Raw genomic sequence first — 12,079 nt, 5'->3', positions numbered from 1 at the left:
CAACACGCTGCACATGGAGAGAGAGATGGATGGAGTGATGTGGAAAAAGGTGTGGGTGGAGGAATGTGAGGACCAGATCAAACAGACGGAGAGAGAGAGAGAGAGAGAGAGAGAGAGAGAGAGAGAGAGAGAGAGAGAGAGAGAGAGAGAGAGAGAGAGAGAGAGAGAGAGAGAGAGAGATGGAGGGCAGAGGTTGAGTGTGTAAGAACCGGAGGGAAAGACTGAGTAAAGGTACAAACACAGAGCAACAGAAAGAAGGACATTCAGACTTTTCGAAGGTCATTAACGGGAAAGAAAGTGTATGAAATGTTTCCATACAGGTATTCATCACATAACACATCAAATACACTTAGTTAGAACCGACAAATATTTTACTATCTGATGGCATTATTGATACTTATGCCATAGATACCTAATGTGTAAAGACATATTTGATAACACTTTACAATTAGGTTCATTAGTTAACTACGTTAGTTAACGTGAACTAAGAATGAACCTTCAGCATTTATTAATCTTATTAATCTAATTTTTCTTAAATGACATGAGAAATCTAATATGTCTTGATCTTTTGACATATGAGGTCTTCATTAAAACATCCTGCAAGTTTCATAGCTTAAAGGGGCATTCCACCCATTTGAACATTGTTTTTTATTTAAAGTGGGTCATATATGTAGTCGAAATGTAAAATAAATTTTGAATTTGGTGCCTTCGTGACCGAGGAAAGACAAAAAATAACTTCAGGACGCATTTGTATGAAAGACAACAACTCCCACAATGCACCACATTGCACAGCTCCGCAAGCCACTCCCACTAATCCAGAAAGCGCATATCTGCCTATAAGAGAAATCACTCTTCCGTCTACAAGGCTAGCTACCACCAGAGCTTGAAATTCATTTCACATTCACACAAAATGTCTAGTTAGTTGACAAACTCACTAGTGCATTACTCCTCGTTTGTATTTCTTTCGAAAAGGTGAATTATTGCATGGTACCTGGATGTTCAGTCAGAACATATGCGGTGCGAAACTAGGATAGTTCTCAACACAAACGTCCGTGTCCTCGTCTGATTCAGAGATTTCGTCCAGGAGAAATTGTCATCGTTGAAATTCTTTGCCGCAGACGGACTCTATCTGTGTTCGTAGCGGTTCGTAGTTGCATAGTGAGATCACCGGCGCCACCAGTCCGCCCTAACTCGAGCCAGTCCGGGCTCCTCGTCCGCGGCAGGCAGGTCTTCTGCCTCGGCTGCTCTTCGCTATAATGCGGCTTGTAAAGGTAGCCACAAACACCTGATTCAAGCATCAGACTTCCGAAATCCTCTTCTTCTATATCATATTGAGCACTCTCCTCCGCTATTGTCATAACTTTACATCTGTCTCCACAGCGCCTGTTAGCTTAGCTTCAAACAAGATGGAGGATATTGCTTTCAGTTTCAGAGAGTAAAGTCCCACCCACTGATCTGTAATAGGTCTGTAGTGTGAGCGGGTCCCGCCCCCTGGGAAAGATGAGGAACTAGTGCTTGTAGTCTCAACAGAAATCCCCCCCTCTTACACTTCCTCCTACAATGACGCAAAATGACGCGTCATTGTAGGAGGAAGTGTAAAATGTAAATAACGGATTTCTCCCGTCTCAGGGGAAAATGAGAGAGTGTTGCACGACCATTCAATAGTATGACTGGGTTTCTAACAATGCAAAGCTTAATGCAAATGGGTGGAGTGTCCCTTTAAGACGTCCTCCTCATTATAAACAAAGCATTTATTTAATCAAACTCCAAAAACAGCTTGTTTTGATACTGTGGGATCTGTGACGTCATTTGCATATGTCCGCCTCCAGAGCAAGACATCGACCAATAGTTATACATCATCACACCATAGGCCCCGCCCACTGGCGTTCAGTCGCTTAACGGCTGACATTTGCCTATGAGGATTATATGTTGGTTCGAGCATTTTACTTTGAAAGCGAGGCACAGTGTAATGCAGAGTTAATAAAAACACTGATCTGAAGAGTATGAAATGAAATATTCACATCATATCACAACTCAAGAATGCTATGAAACCAAATATTATTATTAAAATGAAGAGGGTTTATTATGGAGGTTGTGTAACACACTGCTGGACCGAGAGAGAGAGAGAGAGAAAGAGAGAGAGAGGAATTTTAGTCTCTGAGGTTATTTTTAACCCAGAACAGGAACTGCTGTGTTGACTCCCTAAACACACACACACACACACACACACCTGACAGTGCCGGAAACACCCTAATACACACACACACACACAGTTCCTGCAGAGACAGTCACATGACCTGCGAGGGTCTGATGATTATTATTGTAACACCCTTCAGGGGTCAATGCCAAATACGAAGATCCGAGAAGATGAAGAGGAAAACATTTTGGAAATTATGTTATTAGACACTTAAAACATTTAAGTACATTTTCATAGTTTTATTTTAAGACTGTAACCACTTTCTATTATATTTTTATTATGCTACAAACATATTTTTCTTGACTGTATCAGTGCAAACATCTGAATCGTTATTTATTAAACTCTTTTAATCTAAAAAGTATTTTAGTGATTTTTTAATCATAAATTTCATGCCAGGCTGGATGTCAAATAATATAATCTGATATTTTTAAGAGATTTGCAGAGAAATAAGAAAAAATGTTCACATAGAAATTGCTAAGAAAGTCTTCAATATGCTAATATTTTCTTGTAAAACATAGGCTACTCCAATAATCTTTATTTATGTAACCGGTGGCTCGCGACACCAGTTATAAAATCACTTTTCTCTGCGTTGTGAAGACAGACACGGGACAACAGGCGGCGGATTCACTGGGTTTTACTCTGGGATCTGATGTAAAACAAATAAAAGCAGCCTCTGAGTACAATCACCCTTATTTTGCTCTCTTCCATGCAATTACAATGCCAAGAGCGAAATACAGAGAAAACATACCTGATGTAAAACAAATAAAAGCAGCCTCTGAGTACAATCACCCTTATTTTGCTCTATAAAACAAATGTGACGTAGATTTAATTACCATGTGCTTTTCATCTCCACATATAGGCCAAAGACACAAATACAACTTAAATTGGGCAAAATGACAAAAATAACCACACAGGTAAGTAAAATAACATAATACACATAATCTGTAATAAAGATATAGACATAAAAACAACAATTAAAATAAAGATTAATGAGGATTAGCGGGAGCCAAAAATAACCAAAGTCCTTTTAGGCAAGTCGTGCCACTCGGCCGCCATCTTGGCAACGCCTCCGGGCAGTTATTTCGGACTAACAAGACCAGGCTCCTATCTAAATGAATGGGCAGAGAGTCAGAACTGCACTTTCTCTGGTCACTGGGACATAAAAACTGCATGTATAGAAACAGCAGTAAAATATGATAAAAATTGCTGAAAAAGTTTGATGACTTTGCCCCAAAATAAGATTTAAAATGCCTTTTCCCCCACAGGTTATACCTTTACTACGCATGCGCAAGGGTTCACGTTCAGGACACCAAACTTCACTTACGTCTCTATCCAGAATGCCGGTTGTGCCAAGCACTTAAACAATTATATGTATTTAAATGTCTGAAACCTAAAATAAACATTATGTGGTTAAAACACTGAACAGTTGTGATAGAGCCTATGACAAGCGCTGACCCAGCTAACAGGGGACGTCCCCCGGACTTTTCGAACGTCCCCTTAGGTCCGCATTTGGTCCGCTTTGTAACGTTCCCGAGTGGACGTTCGGAGGACGTCCGCATTTGGTCCGCTTTGTAACGTTCGGTGACGGACATTCCAATGACGTTCGCATTTGGTCCGCTTTGTAACGTTCGGTGACGGACATTCCGATGACGTTCGCATTTGGTCCGCTTTGTAGCGTTCGGTGACGGACATTCCAATGACGTTCGCATTTGGTCCGCTTTGTAACGTTCGGTGACGGACGTTCTGAGGACATTTGTCCGGGCCAGTGTGCGAACGTCCCTATTTCGTCCCTCACCTGCCATTTCCATGACAACACTTGCAAAATCCAGTCGCACATGCGTTTTCTTTTATCATCAGACCTGACAGCTTGCAACTCAGACAAAAGAATAATTAAACAAAAATATAGGCTAAATGCAAATAAACTAAAAATATTTGAATTAATTGTAAAATTAAGTTTGTTAAAAATGTTAGTGTTTTAATTATGTTAAGATAATAAACTTAGTAACTTCTATCACTAGTTAAAGATGTAATCAAATCACAAGACTGTTTTCAGCGTTATAATTTAAACATCAAAATATGATAATTGATTCAAATATCATATTTTAATATGTGACCCTGGACCACAAAACCAGTCTTATGGGTAATGTTTTTTTTTTTTTTTAATTGAGATTTATACATCTGGCCACGAACGTGACTCCTAAACGAAGACCATCAGAGGGTTAAGGTGGGATTCGTGGGAAATGTACAAAATATCTTCATGGAACATGATCTTTACTTAATATCCTAAGATTTTTGGTATAGAAGAAAAATCTATAATTTTGACCCATACAATGTTTTGTTGGCTATTGCCACAAATATACCCGTGCAACATAAGACTGGTTTTGTGATCCAGGGTCATATATAAGCTACAATTTATAGGCTATTCATGCATGAAGAAAATAAGGTTGAATGCAGGAGCTCTAAAAGAATGCATCGACTTGAGGAAAACGGCAGCCAAGTAAAACGTGAAGAATGGAAAAGCACATTGCTGGGAAGAAAGTGGAGAATAACACAGGTAAGACATAAAATTATCCTAACTGTCCTATCCTATCCTAAATTATCAAACTGTTGGTCAGGCGAAGGTGACTGGTTTTATTCAAAAGAAGTTATTTTAGGAAAAATGTTATTCTAATTATTGCACAATTATTCTGACTGATAGCACATGCAGCTCAAATAACAAAAAAAAGAGTGTAATATAGCTACACGGGGAGAAACAAGCAAGTGACGATCAAGTGCACCTAAGCGAGTGACGTCATTCCTTATGGTACGCACCATGTATCCATGGCAACGCTCAGCTGTAGTGACAGTTATAACGGTCCTCCTCAGACACGGCCTTGTGTTTTCTCTTTCGTCTGTCTAAAAGGTATTTTTAATTTTTAAATTAGTATACATTAGTTACCGTAACCACTGTCCATCTTTAAATTATATGAAAATGTTACCTTTTAAAACGTTTGCTTAAGTTGTCTGCCGTGTACCGCTGCAAACCGTATGCTAACACTACGAAGCTAACGTTAATGTTATGATGAGAAGAGACGACGTTATATTTAACATATATGGATATATTATATAGACATATACAATCATAATACTACTGAATGTGTTTATTTTGTTGTTTTAGGTAGATGCCAAGGGGAAGAATTGCTGGACTAACCCCACAGCTGACGGACAAACACACACACACAGCTGCCAGCGCGTTTGAAGACACACACACACTGAAAGAGCACAACACGTATGTTCAAATAAAATACATTTACTTTGTTCCTTACAACGTGTGTGTTTTCTTTGGTTAGCCAGAAGTAGAATAAAATATAATGATATTCAGGGTACTAAACGCAAAAGTCCCCTAAACGTTCCGAATGGCCGCTGGTGGTCCTGTGAATGTCCTCTTGAACGTACGGAGGACGTCTTCGCGAACGTCCGCGGGACATCAAGCGGACTCCACATGGGGACGTTCGGGGGGACGTTCGCACAGGCCATTTAGGGGACGTTCTGGGGACCTTTTTTTGTTAGCTGGGGAGCGCGTCCGTCTTTGGCTCAGCGCCAGCCACAGCGCGAAAGCACAGGTTGAATATGGCAGTTATGTCACGTCACTGTACATTCGCTCCTTAGTGGTCAGCTGCTGACTGTTAAAAGCAGATGATTGGCTTTCCAGCGGGAGGGGCGGGACATGTGCATACAACCGCCATCTTTGCCGTTACGGGTTTTCCTTATATACCCAGCGAGCAAAAAGTCGTCCAGAAGACGTCTAAAAGACGTCATTCTTAGACATCCAGAAGACGTCCTCACAGGAGCCAGAATGAAAGTTTTTTTGACGTCTTTTCTGGACATTGTATAGACGTCAATTAAAGACGTCCTAAAGACGTCATTCTTAGACATCCAGAAGACGTCCTCACGGGAGCCAGAATGAAAGTTTTGACGTCTTTTCTGGACATTGTATAGACGTCAGTTAAAGACGTGCTAAAGACGTCATTCTTAGACATCCAGAAGACGTCCTCACAGGAGCCAGAATGAAAGTTTTTTTGACGTCTTTTCTGGACATTGTATAGACGTCAATTAAAGACGTGCTAAAGACGTCATTCTTAAGCCCTATTCGGACGGGACTAGTTTTCCAAACGACGTTTGAGTTACAATTCTTATCAACCTACGTCTGTGATTTCATGTATGGATTCGGACGGGACTAACATCTCCGTGTTTATTACCGAGGTAGGAGTGTCTGTTTTACATGTGGGCATTGCAGAAGATCACGTGTTCAGAATGCGTGGATTGCGTATGGTCATTTGAAATTAAGTACTTTTAAAATTAAGCACTTTGAAATATAAAGTAAAACGTCCTAACGTATTTAGTGTTTTGTAAACCTTTTATAAAAATTGTAGTATAAAAAAAAAACTAAACATAGATTTATCATCATGATTTTATAGAACTGGGTTCTTATAATAAACCCACTGGAATAAAAAGTTTTAACTTACACGTTAAATATAATTTACACGTTATGTAATTAAGTGCAGAAATGAAAGTAATCTTACCTGAAACTGATATTACAGTAGCCAGTCTTAACAGTTTACGTGATTTGGCTCTTCTTGTTGATTTCATTTTTTATTTAATTTTTTCTTCGCAGTGTAGGCTACCAAACACATTTACATCCATTATCGGTGCGCAAAAAGCAGAAACTTGAATACCGGCGCGATAGTGAGAGATTGTATGGCAGTTCACGTTGACCAAAACACATAAGAAAAAGCGTTTTGGAAAAAAAATGTCCGGTAATCACAGACATTCGCATTCGGACGGGATTAGATTTCTCTGAGGACCGCCGAGTTTGACGAAAAACAGTAGGTAATTTGCTCTGGAATTTTTACAGAGGTCGTGTGAGAAAAAGACAGACATGGCAGATTCGGACAGGATTAAAATCTCAAAGTACGTCTGTGAAACAGATATTTCTCTAACGTCCCCCTGTGAAACTAGTCCCGTCCGAATAGGGCTTTAGACATCCAGAAGACGTCCTCACAGAAGCCAGAATGAAAGTTTTTTTGACGTCTTTTCTGGACATTGTATAGACGTCAATTAAAGACGTGCTAAAGACGTCATTCTTAGACATCCAGAAGACGTCTTCACAGGAGCCAGAATGAAAGTTTTTTTGACGTCTTTTCTGGACATTGTATAGACGTAAATTAAAGACGTGCTAAAGACGTCATTCTTAGACATCCAGAAGACGTCCTCACAGGAGCCAGAATGAAAGTTTTTTTGACGTCTTTTCTGGACATTGTATAGACGTCAGTTAAAGACGTGCTAAAGACGTCATTCTTAGACATCCAGAAGACGTCCTCACAGAAGCCAGATTGAAAGTTTTTTTTACGTCTTTTCTGGACATTGTATAGATGTCAAGTAAAGACGTGCTACAGACGTAATTGTTAGACATCTAAAGGCAGCCAGAATAAAAGTTGTATTAGACGTGTTTTCTGTAGTAGAAATGTCAAAGACTGTTAAAGACCCATACTGACATGGAAATCCCATATGTGCATTTTGCAAGGATCCAACTTTAAAAAATATTTACTTACAAATATTTATAAAACAGTGGTTGAACTTGTGAGTGAGCTAGTTCTCACTGAGAAAAACCCAGTTACTCCTTGTTAATGGTTGTCGTGTCATGAAACTGCAGACACACAGACCATAGACCTAAATAAGATTTTAAAGAATATTGATAATATTGTATATTCAATTGAATAACTGTGGTGTATATACTTGCATTTGTATATCTTAACAATATAACTTTAATAAACTGCTTACCATTTTCCTGTAAACCAAACTAATCACTCCAAGAAATCAACTATTTAAATCTCAAGATATATTTTTATTACTATTTTAAAACTTAACAGCCGAAAGAGTAAAGTATAAATTAACACAATAAAACTTAAAAGCCAGAACAGTAAAGTTGTAAATTAACACAATTTCCCTTTAAATAATCTATAAAATGTTGTTAAAACAATATAACATAACATAACAGTTAACAAAATATGGCTGCTATAAGGTTCACAAGCTTCATTTATAGCAGCAAGCAGTTTCAGATGATCGGCTACAGACTTTCTTTGGGCCTCTGTTGCAGCTGGGTCCCATTTCATGACAGCAGCTACAATCAAAGCAAAAAAATCCACATGTAAAATAAATAAATACAAATGCCACTGTTGTGGTTTAGCTTATAGCAGAGATACATAGTTGAAAATTTGAGTACTCGAATCAATTAAATGAAATAAATCACAAATCAAGTAAAATTACATAAAGCCTGATATAAGGCATTCCACACACACACACACACACACACACACACACACACACACATAGGGGCCATTTACAACTTCATGCGATTTTAGTGATCGGATAGCTATATGATCTTGAAAAGACCAGGTGTAAATGCCCTCCGAAACGCATTTGAATCTGAATGCTCAAACCACTTCAGGAGGAGCTCTGGGCCGCATTCCAGAAGAAACTGGACATGCATCTGGTTGTTGAAACCACATATGTAAATTTTACTCCTCCCAAAAACGCTCTAAAATAAAGGTGTGAGAGCGTGTTATAGGCTATATGTCATGTTATAGCCAGTTATGACGAGGCTACTGCCGCATCGCCGCTGACCATCTAACGTTATTCATCAAGCCAACGTGCAAACTATCACAAATCAAAGTGAAAGTAAGTCCCAGATTCTTAACACACAGTTATCATCATTAAAAGTAAAGAAACGAAATGATCTTACCAGGGCTGTTGCGCTCTCTCCTATTGCAGTCTTTGATTTAGAAATTTTAACGGATGATCAATTCACGAGTTCACACTTACATATAATTTGAAGGGGTAAGGTTTAATGCGTATTTGGCGTGCTGTCCGGAGGGAGAGCTCCGAGCTCGGAGTTCGGCCCGAACCCAGAGTACTCCCCCCCGTATGTAAGTGTTTAGAACTAGAAGCGTGGAGAAGGGGTGGTGGAGGGATGCTGCAAAACTGTCAATGGAATGAGGTGAGACTGCTGAGTATATATATGCACCTCTTACCATTGATTGCTGAGTGCTCTCCACTTGTGTTAATTATCTGAACGTGCTCCTCCCGAACCTTGTTAATAAAACATCATTAAAATGCAGCTCATATCTGTTGCTTTCGGTGACGTGAACGCCATTAAATTTGCATAGCGAGGGAATCGAGGGAATTATGTGACCAGGTGTAAATGGAATTGTTGTGATAAAACAGATAGCTATCCGATCTGAGAAAACGCATCAAGTGGCCAGGTTTAAACAGCCCCATATACACACACACACACACACACACACGCACATATTAGGGGTGTAAGTTAACGGTTCACAAAATCCATGGTTCGGTTCAATACGATACACTTGTGTCACGGTTCGGTACGTTTTCGATACAGGAAAAAGAAAGAAACACCAGAGAAATTTCCTTGTTTTAATATTTTTAACTTTTTTTTTGTATTAAACCTAACATCATAAAGTATGATTTTTTTTTTTTTTACTTTGAGGAATGATGAAGCTATAATTGACTCTTAGAAGCATGTAAAACAGCTCCTTGAAAAAAATGAAATGTAATATTGTAGTTATAAACAAAGGTTTATTTTAGTTCAGATTAACATTTGAGGGCAGTAATTTTATTTATGTCAAAAAAATAAAACCAACGTAATGTAACTTGAAAGCATTATAGCCTACTAATCCTGCCAAACTTCCATGGTTACAGTTAGTGTTACTACAGTAAATCCATGGTGAATGTTGCTGATCTGTGGACACTGGATTGTTCATTCATGGCACAATGTTTCTACGTCAGCGCTGTTTGATCCGTTAATAACAGCGAAATAGGAATGCTTCTCACTAGATCTCGCAGCGATGTTATTACTTCAGTGGGGATCTATTAGCGCCGTGTAGAAGCCTAACAGTGTCGCTTGATCAAGATCGGCTCGCGCTGCACTGGTCCAAACTGATAAACGGCCCGTGAAGCACATAATAACAGCACCTGCTTTCTGGTCAGTTAGCCTACAGTACCTGCTTTTTTTGTGGAAACCAAATCTTTTGATTGTGGGAGAGCCATGTGTTAAAGGTCAGATGGCACTTAAGCTACTTTATGATTTGCCCTATGTCTGAACAAAAGAAATAAAAGTTAACTATCTATACCATATTGAATTGCATAGCATCATATTTTTGCAATGCGTTGAATCGAAATCGAATCGCACCGGATCGTAATAATAGTGAATCGTATTGCATTGCATTGGTAGCTGGCAGCTGCTTATATGTATCATTAATGTATTGTATCGTTGGCTATGCATCGAGATGCGTATCGTATTGGCCTCAGTTATGGAGATGCACATCCCTAATACCTACATAGGAAAAGTAACTACATTTACATACTGTGAATCGTTTTTTTAATTTATCGAGAATCGTTTTTGAATCGAAAATCGCAATTGTATCGAATTATGACATTTTCTTAATCTTACACCCCTAATATAAACATACATATAGTACTTTGGAGACCAATTGTGTTGAAATAACATTGAGACAAAGGAGGTAGAGGACGAATACTCACTTCTCTTGGTAGCTGTTCCGATGAATGACGGATCCTGGCCACAGAAAGATAAAAGAGAGAGGTAAAAGGGGGGAATAAATTAGCATGGGTCACATTTCATTCGTTTTGTCTGGTAGGCCTATCTAAAACTTATGTCTGATAGAAAAATGTGCATCACCAAAAGAAGGAACATGTAGATTAACACAGTAGATCTATCCAAGTGGTAATCGTTTTAATAACGTTGTACAAAGAAAGAACTCTTCCGTTTTTAGTACATTGTTGTTGTGTAAAAGTTCCTTAAGTTTGTGTGTTCTTGACGTCTTTTCTTTTAACCCTGCAGGTAGTTACATTAACGCATCTATTAATAAAAGTTTTACCTATGGAACTTCGGTATGATGAAAATGTGTGTAATATAGAAAACCCAAACAAACAACTCAATTATTCTATGTTAAATGGAACTCTTCCACCATATCTAGTTTTAAAATGAATCACAGGAACTTGCCATCCTAGGTCACATTACCATAAATATAATATTAAATTACTATAAGATAAAATTACTTCAGTTAATTTACCATCGCATGCATGTCCCCATTTGCTAACCCTTTTGTGGAAGGGCTCTTTGTGAAGGGATTTAGATGTTTGCTTGGAACACCCCTTTAATTGTACATTTATTAAATCACATGTAAGGTTTATAAATAATACTAGGTAAAGGAGAGCAAACTGATTCCCCCTTCATTTTATCTACCTTATGCCGACCAAAAGGTATATGATTTTCTTTCTTCAGATGAAAACACATATTTTAGAAAAAATAAACTAGACTTTTAGAAATATTATCCATGTGTGTCAAATAATGCAAGTGAATAGACACCAAAATGCTGAAGGTCGAAAAAGTCCAAGAGCATTGCTCACATGATAAGTGCAGAAAACATCTTGTGTGAACAACACAGCAAGCTGTGAGTAGGCTGTATGAAGTTTCTGGCATATGCACTTGCATTATATTGGCTTAGAATAATGGATAATTAAAAAATATATATTTGTGGAAAGAAAGTCAGATATACATCTGGAATGGCACGAGTGAAGAAAAAAAAGAGATCATATTTTAATTTCGGAGTGCATTGTGCCTTTAAAATTGACTGCGGATTTAGATACTGGGTAACACTTTATTTCGATAGTCCACTTTAGACATTCTACTAACTATAAGTAACTTTGCAACTACATGTCAACTATCTGTCATTAGAGTATTAGTAGACTGTCTGCTTAATATTTGCTAACACTCTGTTTTGTTGGTCCCCTAACAGACATTCT

This window comes from Scardinius erythrophthalmus, assembly GCF_964197995.2.
Source record: "Scardinius erythrophthalmus genome assembly, chromosome: 1".
Lineage (NCBI taxonomy): Eukaryota > Metazoa > Chordata > Actinopteri > Cypriniformes > Leuciscidae > Scardinius > Scardinius erythrophthalmus.
This window is presented reverse-complemented; position numbering follows the sequence as displayed.